General features: G+C 50.9%; 1 non-coding gene and 2 pseudogenes across 1 annotated transcript; 1 reads left to right on the top strand and 2 right to left on the bottom strand.

Moving 5' to 3' along the window:
• The window catches only part of LOC103000883 (cytochrome c-like), an 82,056-nt pseudogene extending 70,655 nt beyond the window's left edge, over positions 1-11,401 (bottom strand).
• LOC114236343 (small nucleolar RNA SNORA49) lies at positions 331-457 on the top strand. The gene has a single exon (XR_003622318.2). It is a non-coding gene; the product is annotated as a small nucleolar RNA SNORA49 (small nucleolar RNA).
• A 9,715-nt stretch (positions 11,402-21,116) lies between the features above and the next one.
• LOC114236332 (mpv17-like protein 2) lies at positions 21,117-21,772 on the bottom strand (annotated as a pseudogene).
• Between the last annotated feature and the right edge of the window lie 898 nt (positions 21,773-22,670).

Below are 22,670 nucleotides of genomic sequence, written 5' to 3'. Positions count from 1 at the left end.
AAGAGAGTGATATCAAAATCTCTGACTATAATTGTGGATTTGCCTATTCCTCCTTGCAGTTCTTTTCGTTTTTGCTTCATGTATTTTGAAACTCTGTTATTAGGGACATAAAAGCTTAGGATTCTTAAGTTTTCTTGGTGAATTGACCACTTTATCATCATGAAAGGTTCTTCTTTACGCCTGGTATAGTCTATGCTCTGATATCTACTTTTTTTAATGTTACTGTGGCCACTGCAGATTTATTTTGATTGGTGTTAGCATGGCATGTATTTTGCAATCCCTTTTACTTTTAAGCTATCAGTTTCTTGATATTTAAAGTGTACTTCTTGACTCCCTCAGCCTTACTCCAGGGACTTTGCTGTAAAGTGCCTGGCATTGCTGGAGGGTACATGAACGAGCACACATCCTTCCCTAGGGAGACTGCTGTCCTGTGGGGCCTACACGTGGAGCTGACAGCACAGGTCGGGTGGGGTCTGACGGTTTCCTTTTTGTACGTGCTGACTGGTGATACTCAAACAGGGTAGAGACATTAGCTATCGGTAAGCGAGAGATGACGCACATGCCTGAAAGACCCAGAATAAAATGCTATACTCCAGTGTAACTGGAACACAGGCCACGTGTCAAAGGAAACACAAACCGAACAGTTTTGTTATGGAATAATTTCTAACTGATAAGTATCAGAACATGTCAGAGGTTTCCTGTCGTTTTTCAGGAATGCTAACTCAGGGGTATAAATAAATAAATAAATAAATAAAGTGTACTTCTTGGGATGTCCCTGGTGGTCCAGTGATAAAGAATCCACCTTCTAATGCAGGGAACATGGGTTCAATCCCTGGCAGCAAACTAAGATCCCACTTGCCATGGGGCAACTAAGCCCGCATGCCCGCACAACTACTGAGCTCATGTGCCTCAACAAGAGAGCCCGTGTGCCCACAAACTACAGAGCCTATGTGCTCTGGAGCCCACGCACCACAACTACAGAGCCCATGCGCCCTAGAGCTCACATGCCACAACTAGAGAGAGAAAACCCACACGCCACAACTAGAGAGAAGCCCGAGGACCACAACGAAGACCCAACACAGCCAAAAAAATAAAGTAAATAAATAAGTGTACTTCTTGTAGGTAGCCTATGGTTGAATCATGCTTGTTTATCCAATATGACAATCTCTACCTTTTGATCAAAGTGATTAGACCATTTACATTTAATATGATTATTGATATAGTTAGGTTTAAGTCTCTTATTATGCTGTTTGTTTTCTATTTTTTCCAGCTGTTCTTTGTTCCCTCTTGTCTCTTTTTCTGCCTTCTTTTGGATTGAGTTTTTTTGTGATTCCATTTTATCTTACTTCTTGATGTATTAGATCCATCTCCTCGTCATGCTAGTGGTTTGCTTCAGGGTTTATAGTATACATATTCAACTTAGTATACATATTCAACTTATCAGTCTGTCTTCAAGTGATGTCACACTACATCATGTATAGTATGAGAAACTTAAAACAATGTACTTTCTTTTCTCCCTTTCTGGCCTCTGTGCTATTTTTTCTCATACATTTTACCCTATGTGTGTTATGCAGCCTACAAAACATTGTCATTACTTTTGCTTTAGAACCAGTCAATTATCTTTTAAAGAGATTTAAATAATAAGAAAAAAGTCTTTTATTATTTACCCATGTATTTACCATTTCCAGAGATCATCATTCTTTGTGTGGATCCCGATTTCCATCTGGTATGATCTTCCTTCTGCCTGAAGGACTCCCTTTAACATTTCTCATAGTGTAGGTCTGCTGGTGACAAGTTTTTCCAGAACCTGGTCCTCAGGTCTTTTGCACTCAGAAGCCCAACACCACAGTTTCCTAAGGTTAACACTCTCCAAAAATTTAAAGTGAACCAACATTTCCTGTCAGTCTGAAGTGGGGGCATGGAGAGCTGGATATAAACACTACAGGACCACTAAATTTCAGTCATACAAGTTCCTCTTTACGATTAATTCAGTAGGGGACCCTTCGAGCTGATGCTTGGGGAGTGGGAACGATGCATGTTGAGAATCTACTATGTGCCAGGCACTGTGCTAAGCATGACACATACCTTGTCAGCTTGTGAAGGGGATGAGATGAGCCCAGCACCTGGTACATATCACCCCTCAGCAAAAGGTAGCCGTTAGGATGACCTTCCTCAATAATTTTAACAACGTCATGGGACAGCCATTTTGATCCCTGGGTGACAGATGAGAAAGCCAGGCTCAGAGAACTGAACCAGTGAGGGAACTGGGATTCAAACCCAAATCTGTGTGACTCCAAAGCCTGGGCTCTATAACACCTGCTCTGTCCTCCAGGGCCAGGAGTTGGCAGGAACAGGGCAGGACTGACCTTCAGGCAATTGAGCCCATGACCAGAGGAAACATGGGAAAAAAATGTCCAGGAAATGGGGTTGCATTGAGCCAGACCCTGCACAGGAATCAATCTGAAGGGTCCAGGCAGGGGTAAAAAGAGGCCCTGGCAACAGCAGGGGGGCAGAGGGAGCACTCAGAGCAGGGTCTGGGGCTATTTGCCCAGAAACCCAAAGCACTCCACCTACCCAGATTTGTACCCAGGACACGGAGAGCTTGACAGCACTTTTAACAAATCAGTATGTTTTTGCCTTAGCTGAGCAGCGTGGCAAGTACAATGTGTGCAGGCATCAGAGGCATAAAAACTAAACTCTGATTCTGCAGGTTTTATTGGTCTCACCCATGGTTGCCCACGGCCACCCCCCAACTCAGGGATCACCCAGGGCCTGGCTGTGTGCTCTCAAAGCCCTGTGCTCCAATCCCCAAAACAATTAACATCTGTTTTCTCTTTATGCCTTTTTGTTTCTTTTTTTCTCTTTTTCTCTCCTTTTTTCTCTCCCTCCTCCTCCTCCCTTGTTGCCTGCCATGTCTGAGCACAGGGAAATGCCATCTCAGAAGTGTCGCCTTCCTTTAATCATGACCTAATTCCTTATCACAGAGCTCAGAGATGAAGGCTTCCAGGAAGACAAAAATAAGGCACTAGCGGTGATTAACATTTCCCTGTTCTCTGGAAGACAGGAATTATTCCAGGGTGCAGGTTTCTTTTTAAAGAGCTTTAGCATGGGAGACGCTGGGAGGCCAGCTCATGGATTAGTGGATACCCCATCAAGCAAAGCAAGAATTCAAAGGAAAGGAGAGTTGCCAAGCTGAGCACAAGAGGGTGAGCCTTTAGGAAGAATTAGGGAAACTCCACGACGGGGGCTGGAGGCAGTCTGCCCCACCTCCAACACACCAGGGCAGCTGGATGTTATGGGTGCGGGGTCAGGAGGAGGGAGGGAACAAGGGCATCTAGATCACTTCTGCCAAGTGTGCAAGACTGTTTCCAGTTGTAAACCCCTCCTAATTTTCTTTCCCTGCCACCTCCCATCACACTGTGGGAGTTAAAATGGTCTCCATCCCAGAAGGTGATGAGAGAAGATCCCCATGGCCAGAGTGGAGGGCACATTGGGGAGACTCAGTAAATGAGGCCAAAACAGGCAGACCCAGGAGAAGCTGTTCCAGTCCTGGGGAGGAAGGAGGCGGCGGGCGGGGCGGTGGGGGAGGGGTGGGGGGGGTGGAGAGAAGACACATCCCGCCAGGAGGCGGCAGGTGGGGTCAGTGAGACTTGGTGACTGTGGCCATGTGGAAAAGCACTTATGAGAAATGGGTATGAAGACACCCCTACTAAGTGGCAGAACCACATCAAAACCCGGACTGTGCTCAAAAGATGATGTTTCTGAAGGGGATATGACGGTCAGAGGTGGAGGGGGTGGGAGCAGGGGAGCAGGGGTGTCTGCATTTTCTGTTCCTCCCTTTTTCTCCTGCACGTTTCAGGCCGGGTCCTCTTCCCCATCCCCACCTCATGGTTCACCCTGTCTCCTAAGGGCTGACCTGCAGTCCAGGGCCCGGCCCATCAGCCCCACCCTAGCTGGTGGCCTTATCTCTGAGCCTCAGTTTCTTCCTCTGTCAAGTGGGTTAATGCCCCCTTCCTCCCATCCTGTTGGGGATGCAGTGAAACTGTGGAAGTATAGGAAGCCGGGGGTGGCCCAGCACTGAGGTGATGGGGACCAGCATCTGTGCCCATCTGTGTGACTGGGTCCCTTCCATGCCCTTAGGTAACATTGGGTTTTACCAAATCTGGGGAATTAGAGGGTCCAACACAAACTAGGACCTCAATCAATAAGAGTGTCACATGAACACATCTGTTGATGGGTCCGAATTCTTGCTTTGACATTTAATAGCTGCATAACCTCCAGCTAGAACATAGAGCCATTCATTCCCTGGATTCCAAGCAAAAAAATCTCAGTAAAACAGACTCAGATTCCGGGACGGGGCTGGGGACTGAAGAACAGAAATATTTTTAATAACACCGTCGGGGAGACCGTCGGGTGCACATAGACACCCAGGACCCAGCATGTTTGGTTAAATTCTCTGCTGCCACTATCTTGAAATTCGTCATAACTTGTGTTTTGTAAGTGAAGTCTGACAGGATGGTGGAGTACATGCGTGTGAGCAGAGGGTACATGCAATGTGTGTGTCCTCTGTTTTTTGCCGCCCGTTCACGTATAATGTCCACGATGCCCCCATGAGTTCAGAATTCCAGGGACGCCTGTGTGGGGCAGCTCAGCAAGACTCACTGTGAGTACAAGGCAAGAGTGTTACGTCTATGGCTGAGTAAGGGGGTCCTGACAGCCCCAAAAGGCCAGGCTTCTCATTTGAACCAGGACACTCTACAAGCGCAGAAAGAACTCGGTGGTATTCTAAGAAACATAACCTTTCTTTCTTACTTGTGTTACTTCCCTGCACTAACCAACCACTGAAAATTATGACGGGAGGTGAGGAAAAGATAAAACAACTCCTGGTTCCTTTCCTTTCAGCCTTGCCTTCCTCACCAGTGAGCCAAAGGTAGAGACTGTTGGTAGCGTGGACGCATACCAAGAAGTGAAATAAAAGCTGTGGAGCTGGTTTTATGTAGTTTCCACTCTTCCGGGAAGAACGAAATGCACACTCAGGAATGAGCTTTGAAATACAAATTGTGTAATTTCAGTGATTCCCTATACGAATGAAATGCTCTTCTATTTGCATTTAAAGCTGGCATTGCACAAAATAAAGATGAACGGTAAAGTTCACACTAATAAATTCTAATTTTTCCTTACTTAGAACAACACTAACTAGGAAATAAAAAAACACGATGACAAGAGAGAGAAAGACTGCAGCAGAAAGGAAAACGCTTTATATTTTCTAATGCTTAATGGCATTTTTTCCAGCTTTCTGAACAAGGGCCCCAAACATTCATTTTTCACTGGGCCCGCAAATTATGTAGCCAGTCCTGCAGTGAGAAGCCAGGCACCAATGCACTTCGCCTGGGCAGAGACGCTGGGTTTCTGTTATATAACTTTTCAGCTGGTGGGATGTGCTAATTAAGCATGGGATTTCAGGAAACGTGAGTCCTGGAGGAAGTTTCTAATTACTATTGCCCTGAAGGTAGGGAGAAGGTAGGCGGTGGGGAGCCGTGCGGGGGAGAGGAGCCCTGGGTCCCATCAGAGGAGGAGGTGAGACTGGAAAGAAGTGAGGCGGGAGGGAGGGAAGGGGCTGGTGTCTGGGGAGCACGCACTGCTGTGTGCACCCGGCACCGCGCTTTCCGCACGCGGCTCGTTTCATACCACAGCCATCCTGGGGGATGTGAGTTCACCCCTTTTACAGATGAGGACACTGAAGTTTTGAGTGGTCAGGAGACTCATCTAAGGTCTCACAACTAGTGAGGCGCGGAACCAGGCGCTGATGGAGGCAGGCCTGGTGCCAACCAAGGAGACAGAAATACACCACTCCCCGCTAGTCCCGCAGTCCCGTGGGAGACAGACGATGAGGATGCAGTGGGATCGGATGGGGAAGCACAGGTGGTGTGGGAGCCAGAAGGGAGCCCTAACCAGCCTGGGGTGTCGGGGGCCTCCCTGAGGAGGGGCTGTCTGCTCTGGGGCCTGAGGGAGAGCAGGGGTTAATCCTGCCAGGAGGAGGAGGAAGAGGAGGAGACAATTAGTTCACAGGCTTCCCTTGCTGAGCCGCTTTCATTCCCTCCCTGGGAAGGAAGCATCTTAAATTCACTGTCCTGTTGACGAAGACCGCCCCCCCCAGACCCATGCCCCCTTCCCTGGGCTGCCCCTCCTCCTCCTCCCTCTTTCCCCCTTCCCCAAAGCAAAGGCAGCCCCTGGGGTCCCAGAGCAAGGCCTGCTGTGTGTCGGGTAGCGGGGTGGGGGGGGGGGGTCACTTGATCTCTCTGAGTCTCAGTTTCCCCATCAGTGAAGTGAGGGGCTTGGACAAGGGAAGAAAGTTCACCTCAATGAGCCCTCGTGTGTGCTGGGCCCTGGCCTCCCACCCTCCCCAGAGCCCTGGGCGCCAGGACTACGGTTCAGGTGTTCCCTCTTGAGCCCTGAAGCACAAACTCTGTTCCCGCTCCTCCCCTCCCCCTGCCTGACATCAGGGGTCACCGAGCAGAACAGCCATCCTCCACATCACCTGCATGGCTGCTCTAGGACCTGCTGTGACTCCCAGTGTCGGCTGCCTCAGGCCACCACGCCTCCCTACTCGGCAGCTTCACCACCCGCCATCCCTCCCATCCTTCCCCCGCCAAGAAACTCCAAGCAAAGCAGGTCTTCACTGTGCGCCCAACACCCTAACATCATCCCCACCCTGCCAAGGCTTTTCTCCAGCTGTATCCCCATTCCCCTCCTCCCTCTGAGAAACTCCTATGCATTCTTCAAAGCCCAGAATTCACCTCTGTGGTGAAGCCTCTTCCAGGCAGAGTAATCGCTCCTTCAACTGTGCCCCAGAACAGCTGGTAGAAGACATGTCCTGAGCCCATAAGAACAGCTTGTAGAGAACATGTCCTGAGCCCATAACAAGTGCTCACCCGTCACCTGTGTCATCTAGCTTAATCCTCACCCCCACCCTGTGAGGCAGGATCATTATTATCGCTGCTGTACAGATGAGGAAACTGAGCTCAGAGAGGTGTGCAACTTGCCTGAGGCCACACAGCCAAGAAGCAGTGGCGTCCCCACCTCTCCGCTTTGGGTGATTAACGGTGTCCCAGGTTGTCTCCCCAACTAGGTGGTGAGCGACTCAAGCAAGAGTCATCCTGAGTCCTCCCTCTGTCCCCAGAACCTGAGAAAGCGGGGCCTGGCTGGGTCGATGAAGGTTTGTTCAGTGAATACATCTGCCCCTGGATTCCCGCCTCCCAGCTGTGCCCTGCGGCGCCCCTCCCCCAACACCCTTCCCAGTCCGTATGCCGGCCAGTCCTCTGCGGTCCCCAGAGCCGGCTCTTCAGGGAGTCTTGGGGTTCCCCAAGAAACCCCTGAGCCTCTCTCCCCAGCTGCTTGTTTGGAGGTTAGCCCCCGATGAGGTGCACGTTCCCGGGGGCCCAGGACCTGCCTCTCCCGGACCCTCCTCAGAGCCTGGGCATCACAGGAAATGCTCAACACTCAGCTGAACGGAACATGGGTCAGCGACAAGTCCCACCACTGATGTCTGGGACCAGTTCCCCCGATGCACACATCACCATGTCCCTCCTCCACAGGGCCAGGGAAAGAGCCGGGACCCCGGGGTCAACCAGGCCTGGGCTCTCATCCCTTCCTGCCACTGGTGAGCCGAGTGACCTGGGACCAGTCAGCTCATCCCTCAGAGCCCAGACTCCCCTGCAGAAAAGTGGGAGCAGCAGTGCCCATGGGGCGGGGGGGCAGTGCGAGGCTGATGGGGTTCAGCATGTGCCCCTCCCTGCACACCGTAGACCCCACCCCTGTCCCCTGCAAAGGCAGCAAACTGTAAGTTGCTTCCGGTTCAGAGCTTCTGAATGAATCCTTTATCCAGCAGCCTCCGAACCACCCCCAGCCCCACCCCTCCCTCCCAGGCCCCAGCCAGGCCTCCAGCCCACCTCAGCCCTGCTGCTCCGAACATAATTTGTGTGGTATTTGTTCCATCCATTACATAGAATAAATCTTTCAGAATGTTTAAATTCCAATCTTTTAAAAAAAATTCTTCCCACACCTAAAGGGGAATGGCTGTGTTTGGCAAAGGTCACACATAAAACACAGGATACAGGACAGGAAGAGGAGGCCAGGACTCGATTAGGGAGCAGGTGCCGTTCATTAGGGAAATCGCAGCTCTCCCTCCAAGGAGCACGCGCTCTTCCAGAGCTGCAAACCCAGAGAGAAGGCACTTTTCTCCCCGAAGCCTCAGAAATGCGCCATGTGGGAGCTCCGAGCTGGGCGGCTGCTATATCAATTCCCTGAGCTCTGGGTGATGAGCGCCTGCTTCCTTGGGCCCCGAGCCCCGCACAGCCCGGAGTGTTACCCCCCCTGCACGGTGGGGGCCACGCGACACTGAGAGGAAGGGACTCGCCCAGGATGGCGCAGGGCACTAAGAGTGGGGCTGGGATTGGAACCCAGGTCTGCTGGCTCTCGGGTCCCTGCTCCTCTCCGGATTCTCTGCTCCCTGGGAACGCAGGAGGATCGCGATGGGAAAGGTGAGCAGATAAATCAGCCCAATCCAGGTGGACGCCCACCAGGCTTTGGGTTCCATCTTGGTACCAGAAACCTTAAGTACAGGCCAAAAAAAATACAAAAACAAACAACCATTGATGCATCAGTGCAGCCAACTGTGTGTTTAGCTGCAGGATATGCGCAGAGTGCAGTCACAGAATGGATTCTGAAATGATGCACCTCTTCACCTCCAGGGGCAGCAGAGCCCACCTGATCTGAGACCAGCCCCATGACCCCCTCCCCACCTCCCTCCCCAGCTATCTCTCTCCGGGTCAGGGGAGGAATGAAGGGGACAGGAAGCCAGGTCTATCTTTATCCTTGGGATGTCTGTGCCTTTCCATAGGACGTGAGTAACAGGATGACGGCAGCCTCTGTTCACTGCAAACGCCCTAGAGGCAGAACCTTCTCCCGGCCCAGAGCACGTGGTGCTCGCACACCCTCCCCAGAGGTGAAAGGACTTCCTGGGGCAGAGCGAGGGCAGGTGGTCTGGCCCAGGTCACCCAGAAACCCAGAGGGGCAGCGGACACCCCTCCAGATGGGCTGGAGGGACCAGCCTGGAGGGACCAATGAATAAATGCTCTGAAGAGGAGCACGTGACCAGATGGGAGAGTAAATCTGCGCCTGACTGACCGTCTACACAGATCCTGCAAGGATGGTGGAGGGAAGGAGGGAGCAAGATTGGATGGACGCCCGAGAGCAGACAGAGGGAAGCCTTGGGGCATGGGGAAGCAGAGGTCTTCCCCGCGCTGTCTCCTTTGGTCTGGCTGCCGCCCTATGGAGGAGCTCCATCATGATCACAACCTCAACCTGACCTCATGAAGGTGGGATGTGAAGCACAGAGTGGTTAGGTAACTTGCCACACATCACACAGCTCATGGGGGCAGAACTGAATCCCAGCTCAGACACTCGACTCCCACAACACGCCTTGGGCTCCTTCCCCAAATCTGCCGTGGGCCTCCAGGCTCGCCAGGAGACTTGGCCTCCTTTATAAACTTAATAAAATCCAGCTCTTTATGTCAGAATAAAACCTTGCCAGATCCTTCTAAATTGCTCCAGTGTTCCGGCGCTGGGTTCACCATCAAATCGTTCCGTGTGCTTAGGGCTGGGTGTTGGCTGGGAGCTCTTGTCTCTTCTGATGATTGTTTCTGACGTGTTTTAGTTTGTTCAGCTTTCCTGTCCCTGCCGTGCACTGGGGTCCCAGGAGGCTGGGCAGCTGCACTCTGTCCCCAGGCTGAGGACGAAAGGAGGGTGGGGCATCTTTGCAGGTGGGCACCTCCTCCTGCCACGGCTCCCAGCGCCCTCACTCCACCCTCCAGGACAGGGGCATCCAGGGCCCCCCTGCCCCCAGACCGTGCCTGCAGCTTCCCCCCAACAAACCCCGATTCTCCAAGAACACATGCTGCTCCCCAAGTACTCCTGACAGGCTCATGGCTCCCAGGCCCTTGCACAGGCTGTTCCCTCTCCTGGGAATGCCATTCCACATCTTCTTCATGTGGAGAAATCCTGCTCATCCCCCAGGCACGAATGGAGGGTGGGGAGGAGCTAACAAATTTACCCTCCTGCCACGTGCCAAGGGCGCCGCGAGAGGTGAGCACCTTCAGCGAGTCCACTGCCACCTGGGCACTGATCACAGAGTGGGCTTCATTAGCCCATTTTACAGATGGAGAAACTGAGGTGCTGAGACACTGAGTAACCTATTCAAAGTCACCCAGTGGTCAGTGGCAGGGCTGGGATAACCCTGACCAGGTCGGCCGACCCACAGATCAGCCTTGTCCACCACCCCTGGCTCTGGGCATCCTCCTGACCCCAGGAAGGGCATCACTCCTTCCTTCATGTCTCCTGGAGCATTACTGAGCATCCTTTCCTCATGGTCGTTCCCTGTCTGTCTGCCACTATCCCTGACTGGTCCCTCCTCAAGGAGAGGAGCAGACTGAATTCTTCTCTTGCTCACTCTGTGGGTCAAGGAGAGCCACGTGGCCCCATCCCATTCCCATGTCCTGGTGCCCAACTCTGCCCCAGAGGGAGACAGACCCCAAGAGGATACAGCTGTACTTGCCTAGGTTAAGCCTCTGTGTTGGTGTCCAGTTCACTTTTTCCCATGTTCAGTTTCTCATGAGGAGCTGGGGGCTCAGGAAGGAAGGGTGGGTGAGTCACGTGGGAGCAGATTTAAGTTCAGCAGCAGCAGCCCGATATGCCCAGTACTGGGACAGGTTCCCCTGTTTGGTGGTGAGCTCCACATCCCTGCAAGAGTTCAAGTTATTACAGGACAGTGAAGAGAGTGTTTCCTGCATTACCAGGGGTGCTGGACTAAGGCGGCTTCCTGTGCTAAGATTCTGACTCCAGGGTGTCTATTTCAATGCCACGTTCCTCCGGATTGATTCTGTGATTCCAAGGGTTCAGTAAGTGAGGCTCCAGGTCTTCGCCAGAGTTTCCTTAATTCTGCAGCTCTCGGGCCTGTGAGTCCTTGAATGCTCCTGTGAGTCTAGAATTCTAGTATTCTGTGAAAAGGACCAGATGCTCAGGTTCTGTGATTCAAAGACTGTGTGAAAGCATCTGTGAGTCTGTGAAAGATGCTCTAATTCCAAGATCCCATGCATTGCAGATGCCATGAAAGGGGCTGACAGATCTGAAAATCCTGGGCTGGGAGAGAAGTAAGGTTCCCCAACCCTCCCCTCCCCGGTTTCAGCATCTGCAGGGGGAGGACACTGGGAGCTCCTCTCAGCACTAACATGCGGGGTCCCCGGGAGCCCTCATCTCCACACTCCCCCTCCTCACCTGGCTCGCCCCCCAGGCCCCCGATGCTGAGGGGGTGACACAGGTCCTGAAGCCCCAGGGACAGAGCCATTGTGACCATTACATTGATGGATATGCCCCAGATGAGCCCTTTGCTGCTCTGTCCTTGTTTTCCTGTTGCATTCATTATGAGGAGCAGCCTTTGCTGAGTGGAATTTTCTGGTGCATCTCCCGCGGTATAAGCAGCTTGGGGACAGGAAGCCAGGAGCCCAGTTTCATTTCAGTTCTGTTTGTGTTTCCTGGTCCTCTCACCCTGCTCCACGGAGCTCTTCTCCTATGTTCACTGTTTAACCTGGGAGCTCTCAGTGGGCTCTGAGCACCGGCTGTCCTGCTGGGTTCACTCTGGCTTCTCTGGAAGGAACTGGATCCCAGGGAGGGAGACGTGGGAGACAGGCAGGGAGGGGCCGGAATTCTGGAGGCTGGGTCCACAGTCAGTCCTCCAGAACGTCCCAGGGCGGCCCCCTCCCACCCATCCCGACCTCAGTGGGCAGGTGGGTGTCCTGGGCACCTGCGGCAGAGAGGGAACCCAGAGCCCAGAGCCCAGCAGACCTGGCTGTGGAAGAGAGAACCAGGGGTGGCTGGGGTTAAATCTACCACAGCCTGGGTGCAGAGGCCTGCACGTGAGGGAGGGGGAGTCCCTCGGGGCCAGGTGGCGAGGGCACCCACCAACCTGCTCCCTGTGGTCCAGACGGCAGGAGCATCTCTGGCAGCTGCTGCCCGGGCCCCTCTGGTCCGATGTGAACAGAGGGGAGCCCGCACCCACCCCAGGCCAAGGCAGGACAGGCCTTTGGCTCAAGGACCAGAGCCCGGGCTGCCTGCATGTGGAGAGATGTTGTGAGGCCAGAGCATCAGGGGACAGATCAGAACCGTGCAGCCTCATTACCCTCTGGCCTGTTTCCCACCGCACGGGGCTGAGGTGGCGGCTACAGTAACCACACAGACAGCCGGGGTGACACAGGCAGCTGGGGTCAGGGCCAAGGGGAGAGAACCCAGGGCCTGGAGGCCTGAGGCAGGGGATGGCCTGGGAGAGAAGGGGGAGGGGGGGCAGAGGGGGGTTGTGTTCGGAGCCCCCACCCCTCACCTGTGACGGGCACTTCACACACTCTGTCTTCTGTAATCCTCACTCACAACAGCCCTGGGAGCCTCTGTTATTATCCCCATTTTTCAGATGAGAAAACTGAGTGTCCACGGTGATATGACATGTCCAATTCACCAGCTGTTCAGTGACAGGGCCAGAATTCCCACCCAGGGAATGTCAGGTGGTTTTCCTTGTGCCCCAATCAACGCAGACATGAAATAACCAACACTGACAGGCTCCATCAGGCACAGGCATCAGGCCCGCAGGAAGGGCCCTGGAAACTGAAGCTCAAACCGCGGTCTGCTCACTTCCTAGATGCGTGCCTTGGGCCTCCCTCAGCCTCAGTTTCCTCATCTGTAAAATGGGAGTGATGACCCTAACTGTGGGGATAGCATGAGGGTTAGAATGAGACCTGTGTGCCTGGCACACAGTGGGCCATCAATAAACATGAGCCGAGGCAAGATCTGAGGCTGGGCTCTGAGCTCTCTGCTGGCTCCTTTCTGGGAGCTCTCTTGATTCCTAACTCTTTGTGAATCCATTCATCTGTCCATCCATCCACCCATCCATCCACAGCCATCCATCCACCCACCCATCCATCTACCCATCCACCCATCCATCCACCATCCATCCATCCACCCATCCACCCATCCATCCACCCATCCATCCACCCACCCATCCATCTACCCATCCACCCATCCATCCACCCATCCATCCATCCACCCATCCACCCACCCATCCATCCATCCAGCTGTTCTCTTGCTGATTTACAGCATGAACCTAGAACTGCTTTGTGCAGGAGGGAGACACTATGAGGGATAAGACTCTCACTGATGCCCGAAGGCCCTTCCAGCCCAGTGAGAATGACCATAGGTAGAGGTCTGGTGGAGTCCCGAGGGAGCACTGGGGAGGGAGCACTATCCCCGGGGGAGTCAGGGAGGACTGAAGGAGGGAGGGGCGAAGTCATCACCAGCCTCAGCAGAGGAGGAAGGGCATTCTGGGCAGAGGCACGGCATGCGCAGAGGAAAGGAGGAACAGAAGAGCCTGGCTCATGTGAGGAAGAGCTCAGTGTGGCTGGATCCCAGGTCCAGCACCCGGTGGGCGTGTCATGGGGGAGCAGGGAGAAGACACAGCCTGAAAGGAGGCAGGGCCAGACTCAGAGAAGCCTTGAATTCCAGGCCAAAAAGGTTGAACCTGAGCGCACAGGCAGTTAGGAGGCAGTGCAGGTTCTTGAGCTGGGGCATGGCAGGAAAATTCACATATTAGAAAGCACCTTCCAGCAGCAGGACAGGAGTGAGGGGACCCGCTGGGAGGCTGGTGCATCTCCTGGGCCCAGTACTTTAGGGCCCTCCTCTCACAGAGGGTTTCCTGGCACACAGGGACCGCAGGTTGGATGACTCGGGTGCAAATAGCAGGGCGGATAGGCTGAGCAGTGGTTCAGGGTCAGTTCAACCCAGAGCCCAGCACGTGACCCAACCCACAAACGCACAGCTCACACAGCCCCACAAGGTCCAAGGGATTCCCGGAGTCAGCGCCTCCCCCAGTTCCCACCCACCCCCAACTGCCTCACCACCAAGGGGACTGTTTCAGCCCCTCACCCCTCCTCCTGCTCCCCTCTCCCTCTCCTGTCCTTCTCAGCAGGTGAGCTCACTCCTCTGCCCAAAGAAACCCCAAGCCTCAAAACAGAAACTCCCTAGATTTCCTGACACCAAACATTCAAAGCCCCCGGCACCCACACAGCCCTCCTCTTCCTCCTCCTGGAGATGGAGATTGTCCCCTCCCTCTGTCTGGGCTCAGACATGCTCTGTCAGGCCCCTCCCACCCACCTCCTCAATCTGTCCAGGGGAAGAGGGAGGGGCACCTTTAATCTCTTTATCTGTCTGTCTGTCTATCTATCTATCTATCTACATTTATTTCTCTCTAGCTCTATCGTCCCCTCCCCTCACATCTGATTCATATTTGGTTATGTTCAAGTCTCTCTCTCCTTATAACAAACAGCAAGCAAACCTGAACTCGACGTCCCTGCCAGCTGTGTCCCTCTCTTTCCCTGCCACCACCCGTTGCTGCCGCATCTCCGGGCCAGCCCTCCACCCGCCTCACCTGCTTTAACCCCCGCCACTGACCCGCGAGTTGCTACCGCTCATCCCCGCGTTACAGAGGAGGAAACTGAGGCTCACGAGGGGCAGTGAGCTGCCCAAGACGCCCCGTCCCCCCACCGGCAGAGCCAGGCTGGACCCCGGGGATCTCGCTCAGGCTCGTGGGCCTCCTCAGTGCCCCCCGAGCTCCAGTAGCTTCTCTGACCCTCCCGTGCGTTCGCCACCTCCACCCTCCACCTGCACGACATAAATTTTGATTCAATCTGTCCCTTTAAATTGACTTGAAATGACCTCCCTTTTTCAATTTGCCTCACCCCAAGCAATAACATCCATGAAATCAAGGGTTTAATGCATTAATTGCGTGTGAGTATTTTTCCTGATACCCATTAAAATAAATACACGACTGGTAAAATATAAAATACTAATGTTTGTCCATGCAGCACCCGCAGTCACCTCTCAGACCCCCACTCCCTGGGAGACCCCGGGGCTGCTGCTGGAGAGGCTGGGAGGAGGGGGAGAAGGCGGCATCTGGGCAGTGGACGTGGCCTGGCCGCTCCCAGCCCAGCCCGGCCCAGGGCTGCGGCCGTTTCTTTCTCCTGGGGAGGCCCCACCCTCATCTGCCGCCCCAGGCTGGGTCTTGGAAAGGGAAACACCGTGGCAGCTGGACGGGGCCCACTGACCACAGGCCCCAGGAGGGAGGACCCTGGGGGAAGGGACCAAAAGGCCGTGATGGCCTCAGTGGCCCTTTAGAATAAGATGCACGTGGGATGCTTATCACATACCCCTCCCCCTCCCAAAGGAAGCCCCAGGCACCAAGGAGCAGAATTCCCGGCAGGGAGAGAAGCCCGGAGGTGCCTTCTGTTCCTGTGCAAAGGGTCCTGCCAGAAATGAAGACAGGAAACTACAAAGGAAAATCTGACAGCAAGAAAAGGGAACAGAACCTTCCAGAAAGGCAGCCACATCCCCTACCAGCCGCAGCAAACATGGTGGGGTGGGGAGCTGGCAGAAGAGCTTCCAGGCTGGAGTTGGGGCTACAGGGATGGGAAAAGTGTGCTGAGATGGGGTGTCTGCTCTGGGCCCACGAGAGGGGATGTGGTCAAGCTGAAGGAAGTCCAGATGTAGCACCGGCGGGGGCGGGGACCCCAATTCAACTGCTCCAAAGAGTTTGTGGGGGAAGGAAGGTTTTCCACTGGGAAAGAGAAGCATCAGGGGCCACGTGGGCCAGACAGGCCTGAGTTCAAGTCCCAGCTGGGTGCTGGGTGTGGGTACAGGGCAGGGTTGGACCCATCTGGGAAGCAGGGTTGGGCCAAACTGGGCATGAATTTATCTGCAGTCATGTTCTCCCAGTGGGGCACCTAGAAAGGGCTGATGCTGGCACTGGAGTTTCGGGGACGGTCACAATGAAAAAATGCCTACTGTGTGCTGAGCAGGGGCCAAGGCACGTTCCACGTGCCTTGAGAAGGCAGCACCTCAACAAGCCTTCGGTAGAAGCAGCCGAAGACGCAGTAAGCACTAATCCCCCCCTCACAGAGGGACGGGGAGCCTCAGAGAAGGGAGGGACTCATCCAGCGTCTCGTGTGCCGGAAGCCAGAGCCGGTCTCCCACCCAGGCCTGGACAGAAGCAGGGTCTCCTTGGAATGCAGGTTCCAGGGCCCCCGCCCACTTGAAGATCTACCAGATGGAGACAAAGAGGGAGTGAATATAGCAGGAAATTTGGAGGTAATGGGCCTGGCTTCCAATTCCATTTCCAACTCAAGTGCCTGAGCAAATCCCGCACATCTCTGAGTCTCCATTTAACACCTTCACAATCCTCCCTGCTCCTCATTCCTAGCCCAGCGCCCTGCACACACCTGTCTGTAAAATGGGTCTGTAAAATGATCACTGTCAAGTTAGAAAACCCATGGAAAGTTTCCGGCATACAGTAGGTACCCAAGAAATGGTAGCTCAGTAGAGGACCAAGGCTGCCCGGACCCAAATCCCCAGAGATTGCATCCCCATGAGCAGAGCAGCCCTTCCCCAGGCCAACATACCTGATGCCAGTCGAGCTCCAGTGACCAAGCCTCCCAGCCACGAGGCAGCTCTGAAGAGGGCGGAGGCATGTCCTCCTAGCACAGAAGTCCCCTCCCCATGTCTGTCTTCTCCCACATAATTATATTTGCAACTGGGACAGATGAGGTGTTGGAATTTTCATCCCATTTTTCGCAGACCTTTGAGCCAGGATATACCCATTCAACTGAAAAAGGAGAAATTCAAAGCCATCCTCTGAGCGGGAGTTAACTATCTTCCCTCCCTTGTAAATCTACTAATGAACTATAATTGCAAAGGTAGACCCTTTATTGAAATCTGATAACCAATTCACTTTGGGACAAAGCTGTTCCCAAGACCTGAAGAAAGAAAGAAGTGTATATTAATTAGCTTAATTCTTTATCTATATAAAAATCAAGAAAACAAAAATATTGACTAGAGAACAACTTGCCAATAGACAGTGGCTGCCCTGGGGAGATGCTGGTTTCTTTCATTTGTTTGTTTTTCTGGGACTTGTTTATAACCTTCTGTTGATCAGACCTGGATTGGAGAGAACGTGGGAATTACATGGAGAGGGTGGATGGAATGAGACCCTGGAGCAGACGTGGGGAGAATTGGGATGAGTTCGCAGCAGGAGTTTGGGTTTAAAAGATCTCAAGATGCCAGCCCCCTTCTTCCTCAGAGTCTGACAAGATGGTCCTTTTACACTCATCCCCTCTCAGGGAAGAATGTGGTCCTCAGGAGGGTGGCCGCGTAGGTGAGGCTGTGCCAGTCAGGGATCCAGTGTAGGCTGGGTTCCTAGAAGCAGAGTAGGATGGGGACCTGTGGGCAAGTGGCTTGTGGAGGGGGCTCTCAGGACGGGGGCGAGGGAAACAGGGGAGGGAGGAGAGGAGCCGGGCAAGGCTGAGGGCTCAGCTCGAGTCTGGCCCCAGCCTGAGCCCACAGGGAGCCCTGGAGCATGGTGCCCCCCCAGCAATGAGCCGGGCCTTTTGTACCTGTGTCCACTGGTCATTAATTGGAGGTCACCAACTGGGGAAAATGTAACCTCAGCCTTTTCAGGGTGAGTAGGAAGTCAGCTCCCTTCAGCTGAGGTTAATACTCACCTCCACTAGAGCATGGGTACACTGGCCCAGGAAAGAGGATCTTGCATGGCAACCCCCATACCTGCTGTGGGTTGAAAAAATTCATGTGTTGTGGGACTTCCCTGGTGGTCCAGTGGTTAAGACTCCTCATGTCCACCTCAGGGGGTGCGGGTTCGATCCCTGGTCAGGGAACTAAGATTCCACATGCCGCAGGGCACAGCTAAAAAAAAAAAAAAAATTCATGTGTTGAATTGTCCTCCAAGAATTCATATGTTGAAGTTCTAACCCCAAGTAACTCAGAATGTGCCCTCATTTGGAGATAGGGTATTTACACAGGTAACAAGTTAAAATGCGGTCATTAGGGTGGGTCCTAATTCAATATCATTAAGGTCCTAATAAAAACAAGAAATTTAGACATAGACATGCACGCAGGGAGAAGGACGTGTGAAGATGAAGGCAGAGACCAGGGTGATGTTTCTTCACACCAAGGAATGCTGAAGATTGCCAGCAACCCACCACAAGCGAGGAGAGAGGCAAGGAACAGATGCTTCCTCACAGCCCTTGAAGGAACCAACCTTGCCAACACCTTGATGTGGGACGTCTAGCCTCTTGGAACTGTGAGACAATGAATTTCTGATGTTTAAGCCCCCCAGTCCACTTTGTTACGGCAGCCCGAGAAAAGAAATAAGGCCCAACTCTGACTCTGAACATGATTCTGCCCATGCAGCATCCAGGCCTTGCCTTTGATATCAGCTTCCTAATCTTCCTTGAGGAACCTCTGAGCAGCCCTCTAAGTCCTTGGGGGTCCTGCAGAAATCACTCCACCCTCATGTCAATCTGGCCACCCAGAGTCCTGTATCTGCCTGGCCACAGTTATTGGTTCAGAAATGAGCACATGACCCAACCTGAGCCAATGAGGCTGAATTCTGGGACTTTCTATGGACTTGGAGACAGCAGGGTGTGAGCATGGTCCCAGCTGTGGGATCACCTAGAAGAAAGGGCCTGCAGGAAGGTGAGGCCTCCATGACAGAGACTCAGCCAGGAATGGAGACCTGATGACATCATTTATTTAACTAATAGGATTTCGTTTCCCCCATCATCCTAATTTCTATCTATGTGTATATATTGCATCAAATGTATAGCTGTTTCAGATCAATTTGGGAACATAAATTTTAAACTACAAAAAAATGGATAGATTCAGACTGTAGTCCAGGGTGATCTTGAACTGGGAGGTAAGACTGCATTATTAAGGAAAAATTAGAGTGATCATTTATTGAAGTTGAATTATATACTACATGTGCTGAGCATTAATGCATTTGTTTTACATGCATTACCTTAAGCCCCACAGTCATCCCTCTGAAGTAGGGCCTGTTATTCCTTCAACTTTTTCAGTTGAAGAAACTTGTGTTACTTTCAACCAGCCATTTCGCTACCCTGATACCAAAAACAAAGATAAAACACAAAAAGAAAACTACAGACCAATATTCCTTGTTTATGTCTCGTGCTTTCCTGTGCATTACCTGAACAATTTTTAGACTTCAGTTTTGATTTATCTATGGTGTTTTTAGTATATCTTTTTTATAGCTTCTTTAGTGTTTGTTCTAGGTGTTACATTATATCTACATCACTTATTACAGTCTCCTGGTGGCGTGATTTTACCAGTTTGAGTAAATATAGAAAACTTGCCTCCCTTTACCCTCCCCCATTTAAAACATAAATGTCTTAACTATTTCTTCTATATACATTTAGAACCATTTCAAATAGGGTTATAATTCTTGTTTCAACCATCAAAAACAATTTAGAAAACTTAAGAGGAAAAGTCTATTGTATTTACCCATATTTTTGCTTACTGTGTTCTTTCATCTTCTTGGTATTCCAAGATTCCTTCTTTTATTGTTTCCTTTCCATTTAGAGAATTTTTTAACCATTCTTTTAGGGTAGGACTGCTGGCAACAAATTATCTTAGTCTCCCTTCATTTGAGAATGTCATGGCTTCCTCTTCATTTATGAAGGATGTTTTCACCGAATATAGGATTCTAGGTTGACAGTTCTTTTATTTCAGCACTTAAATATATTTGCCACTTCTTCCTAGCCTCTGCGGTTCCTGAAGAGAAATAAACTGTCATTCTAATATTTATCCCTATTGGTAAGGTATCAGTTCTCTCTCTCTGCTTTCAAGATATTTTGTTTAATTTTTAGAAGTTTGATTATAATGTGTCTTGGTGTGGATTTCTTTGGTTTTTCTTATTTGAGATTCATTCAGCTTCTTGAATGTATAGGTTTATGTCTTTTGCCAAATTTTGGAATTTTTCAGCCATTATTTCTTTGACTACTTTTTCAGATTACCACCCACACTTCTCTTCTCCTCTGGGATTCTAATGATGCAAATGTTAGATCTTTAGTTATAGTTCCATAGATCCTTGAGGCTCTGGGTTTTTTTCCTCCAATTATATTTTTTCTTTGTTATTCAGATTGGGTAATTTCTACTGCCCTGTCTCCAAGTTGACTGACTCTTTTGTCCCCTCCATTCAACTATTGAACACATACATTGACTTTTTTATTTTGGTTATTGTTATTTATGACACAGAATATAGTCTATCTTGGAGAATATTCCATGGGCACTTGAAAATTAATGTGTGTTTTGGATGGAGCATTCTGTATATGTCAATTAGATCCTCTTGATTGTTTGCTCTGCTCTAGATTTTTGCTGATTTTCTGTATATTAGTGGTATCAGTTGCTGAAACTGTGCTTTTGAAGTCACCAGCTATAATTTTGGATTTGTCTATTTCTCCTTTCAACTTTATCAGTTTTTGCTTCATGTATTTTGAGGCTTTATTATTTGGTGCATACATATTTAGGATTGTTATGTCTTCTTGGTGAGTTGATTCTTTTAACATTATGTAATGTCCCTCTTTCCTCTCTGTCTAGTAATTTTCTTTGCTCTGAATTCTACTTTATCTGATATTAATATGACCACTCCTGGGTTGTTTTTTTTTTTTCAGTTACCAAGAGAATTTAGTGGAATCTCTATAGCCCATGACCAGAGAAAGATGAAACCCTGCCGAAGGTTCCAGATTCTGGGAACCAACTCCAGGCTGGACACTGCTTTTGGGGGATGGATGATGTCCCTACCTTAGTCCCAGGGCTTGAGGGAGCCCAGTGCAGCTGCTCAGACCAGAGTCCTGCCCACAGCAGTGTTGAAGACTTAGGGCTTGGAACTGGCTGACTGGCTGGGACCCGGTGCTGAGGATGGGACATCTCAGTCACCAGTCACTGAGGCTCCTGGTGAGAAGGGCTCGGTGATGCCTGTCCATCTTCATGGTTTTGTTCCAGGTAAGGAAACTGAGGCCAGGCAGAGAGTTTGGGAGGGGCAGCCCAGCTAGATGCCCAGGAGTTGGGTGAGGCTAGGATTCAGCCCAGGACCCTGGCCTGGCCTGCCATGGGAGCCCATTCCCCTTCCCACCCAGGAAGATAGTCAGCTGAGGGGGTTAGCCTCGCCCTGTCTGACATCTTGTTGAAGGGTGAGGCAGTTCAGTCTGCATGGTACACAGGACCACAAAGCCTGGGAGCATCACAAGGCCTAGGATCTGGTACTTCAGGTAGGACAGGTACCTGTCCCAGCCCAGTATCAGGCTGTTGGTGTAGGTGACTCAGAACCGGGGGTAGGTAGGAGCCATGAATAGAAATTCACCAGCTGCTCAGCTGGCCTCACATACCAGTCAGCCTTGAAGAATTCCCAGAACTTGTCCCACAGCTCCTGGCAGCTCTCGGCCAGCATCCAGCCCTCCAAGAAGTACCAGAGACCCAGCACAGGGAAAACCATCAACTAGTTGACAAGGACCTTCCTGAGGATGTTTAGGAGGCCACAGCAGTTGGACACAGGGAGCAGGTAGTCCAGGCAAAGGTATCAACATTGTGTGAAGGGGCCCATGCTGTAGGCCACCACAAACGTGCTTGATGAGCACCTTGGGTCAAACTTCTGTCAAGGCCACGCACAAATCTCCCAGGACTGGTATGTATTGTCCCCGGCCTCCATGAGAGTGCCACAGCCCAGATTATTGGTGACGAACAGTGCATGGCCTTGGAACAAGGGCTGCCCTGCAGCCTACAGGCCACACAGCCAGTTCCAACCACCATATACCATCACCTGCCCCTACTTCTTTAATCAACATTTTCATGGTGTATCTTTTTCCATTCTTGTAATTTCACCCCATCTATGTTGTTGTATTTGAAGTGAGTTACTTATACATAGCATACTGTTAGATCGTGTGTTCTTGGGGTAATTATTTATTTTATTTTGTTTTTGGTCTACTCTGCCAATCTCTGCCTTTTAATTAGTGTATTTAGCCCATTTACATTTAATTAGTGCTATGTTAAGGCTTAGGGCTATGATGTTATTTTTTATTTTCTGTTTGGTTTCTTTGTTTCCTATTCCTCTTTATCTTTCTACCTTCCTGTGCATTACCTGAACATTTTTTTAGGATTCCATATTGATTTATTTAGTGTTTTGAGTCTATCATAGTTTTATTGGTGTTTGCTCTAAGTATTATGAGATATGTACATAACTTATTGTACTCTACTGGTATTGATGTTTTACCACTAAGAGTTAAGTGTTAACACCTTACTTCCATTGAGATCCCTTTACCCTTCACACTTTTTAAGTAACATAGTCTTAAACACTCCCTTTAGAGATCTTGAATACCACAGTAGATGGTTTTTAAATTTTGCCTCTACCACAAAATATGTAAGAAAACTCATGAGAGAAAGGATTGCATATTCTATTTACCCCTATCCATTCTGATAGTCTTCATTCCTTTTTGAATTTCCAAGCCTCCTTCCGCTACCATTTTCTTTCTGCTTAGACAATTTCCTTTAATCCATTCTCTAAGGATACATTTTCTAGCAATAAATTCTCTTAGCTTTTCTTCATCTGAAAATGTCTTTACTTTCCCCTAATTCTTGAAGGATATTTTCACCAGATATAGAATTCATGGTTGACAGTTCTTTTCTCATACCTGAAAAACTGTTGTACCACTTAACCT

Source organism: Balaenoptera acutorostrata, chromosome 1 (genome assembly GCF_949987535.1).
Source record: "Balaenoptera acutorostrata chromosome 1, mBalAcu1.1, whole genome shotgun sequence".
Classification (NCBI taxonomy): domain Eukaryota; kingdom Metazoa; phylum Chordata; class Mammalia; order Artiodactyla; family Balaenopteridae; genus Balaenoptera; species Balaenoptera acutorostrata.
Note: the sequence above shows the minus strand (reverse complement) of the source record. Positions and strands in the feature narration are given on the sequence as shown.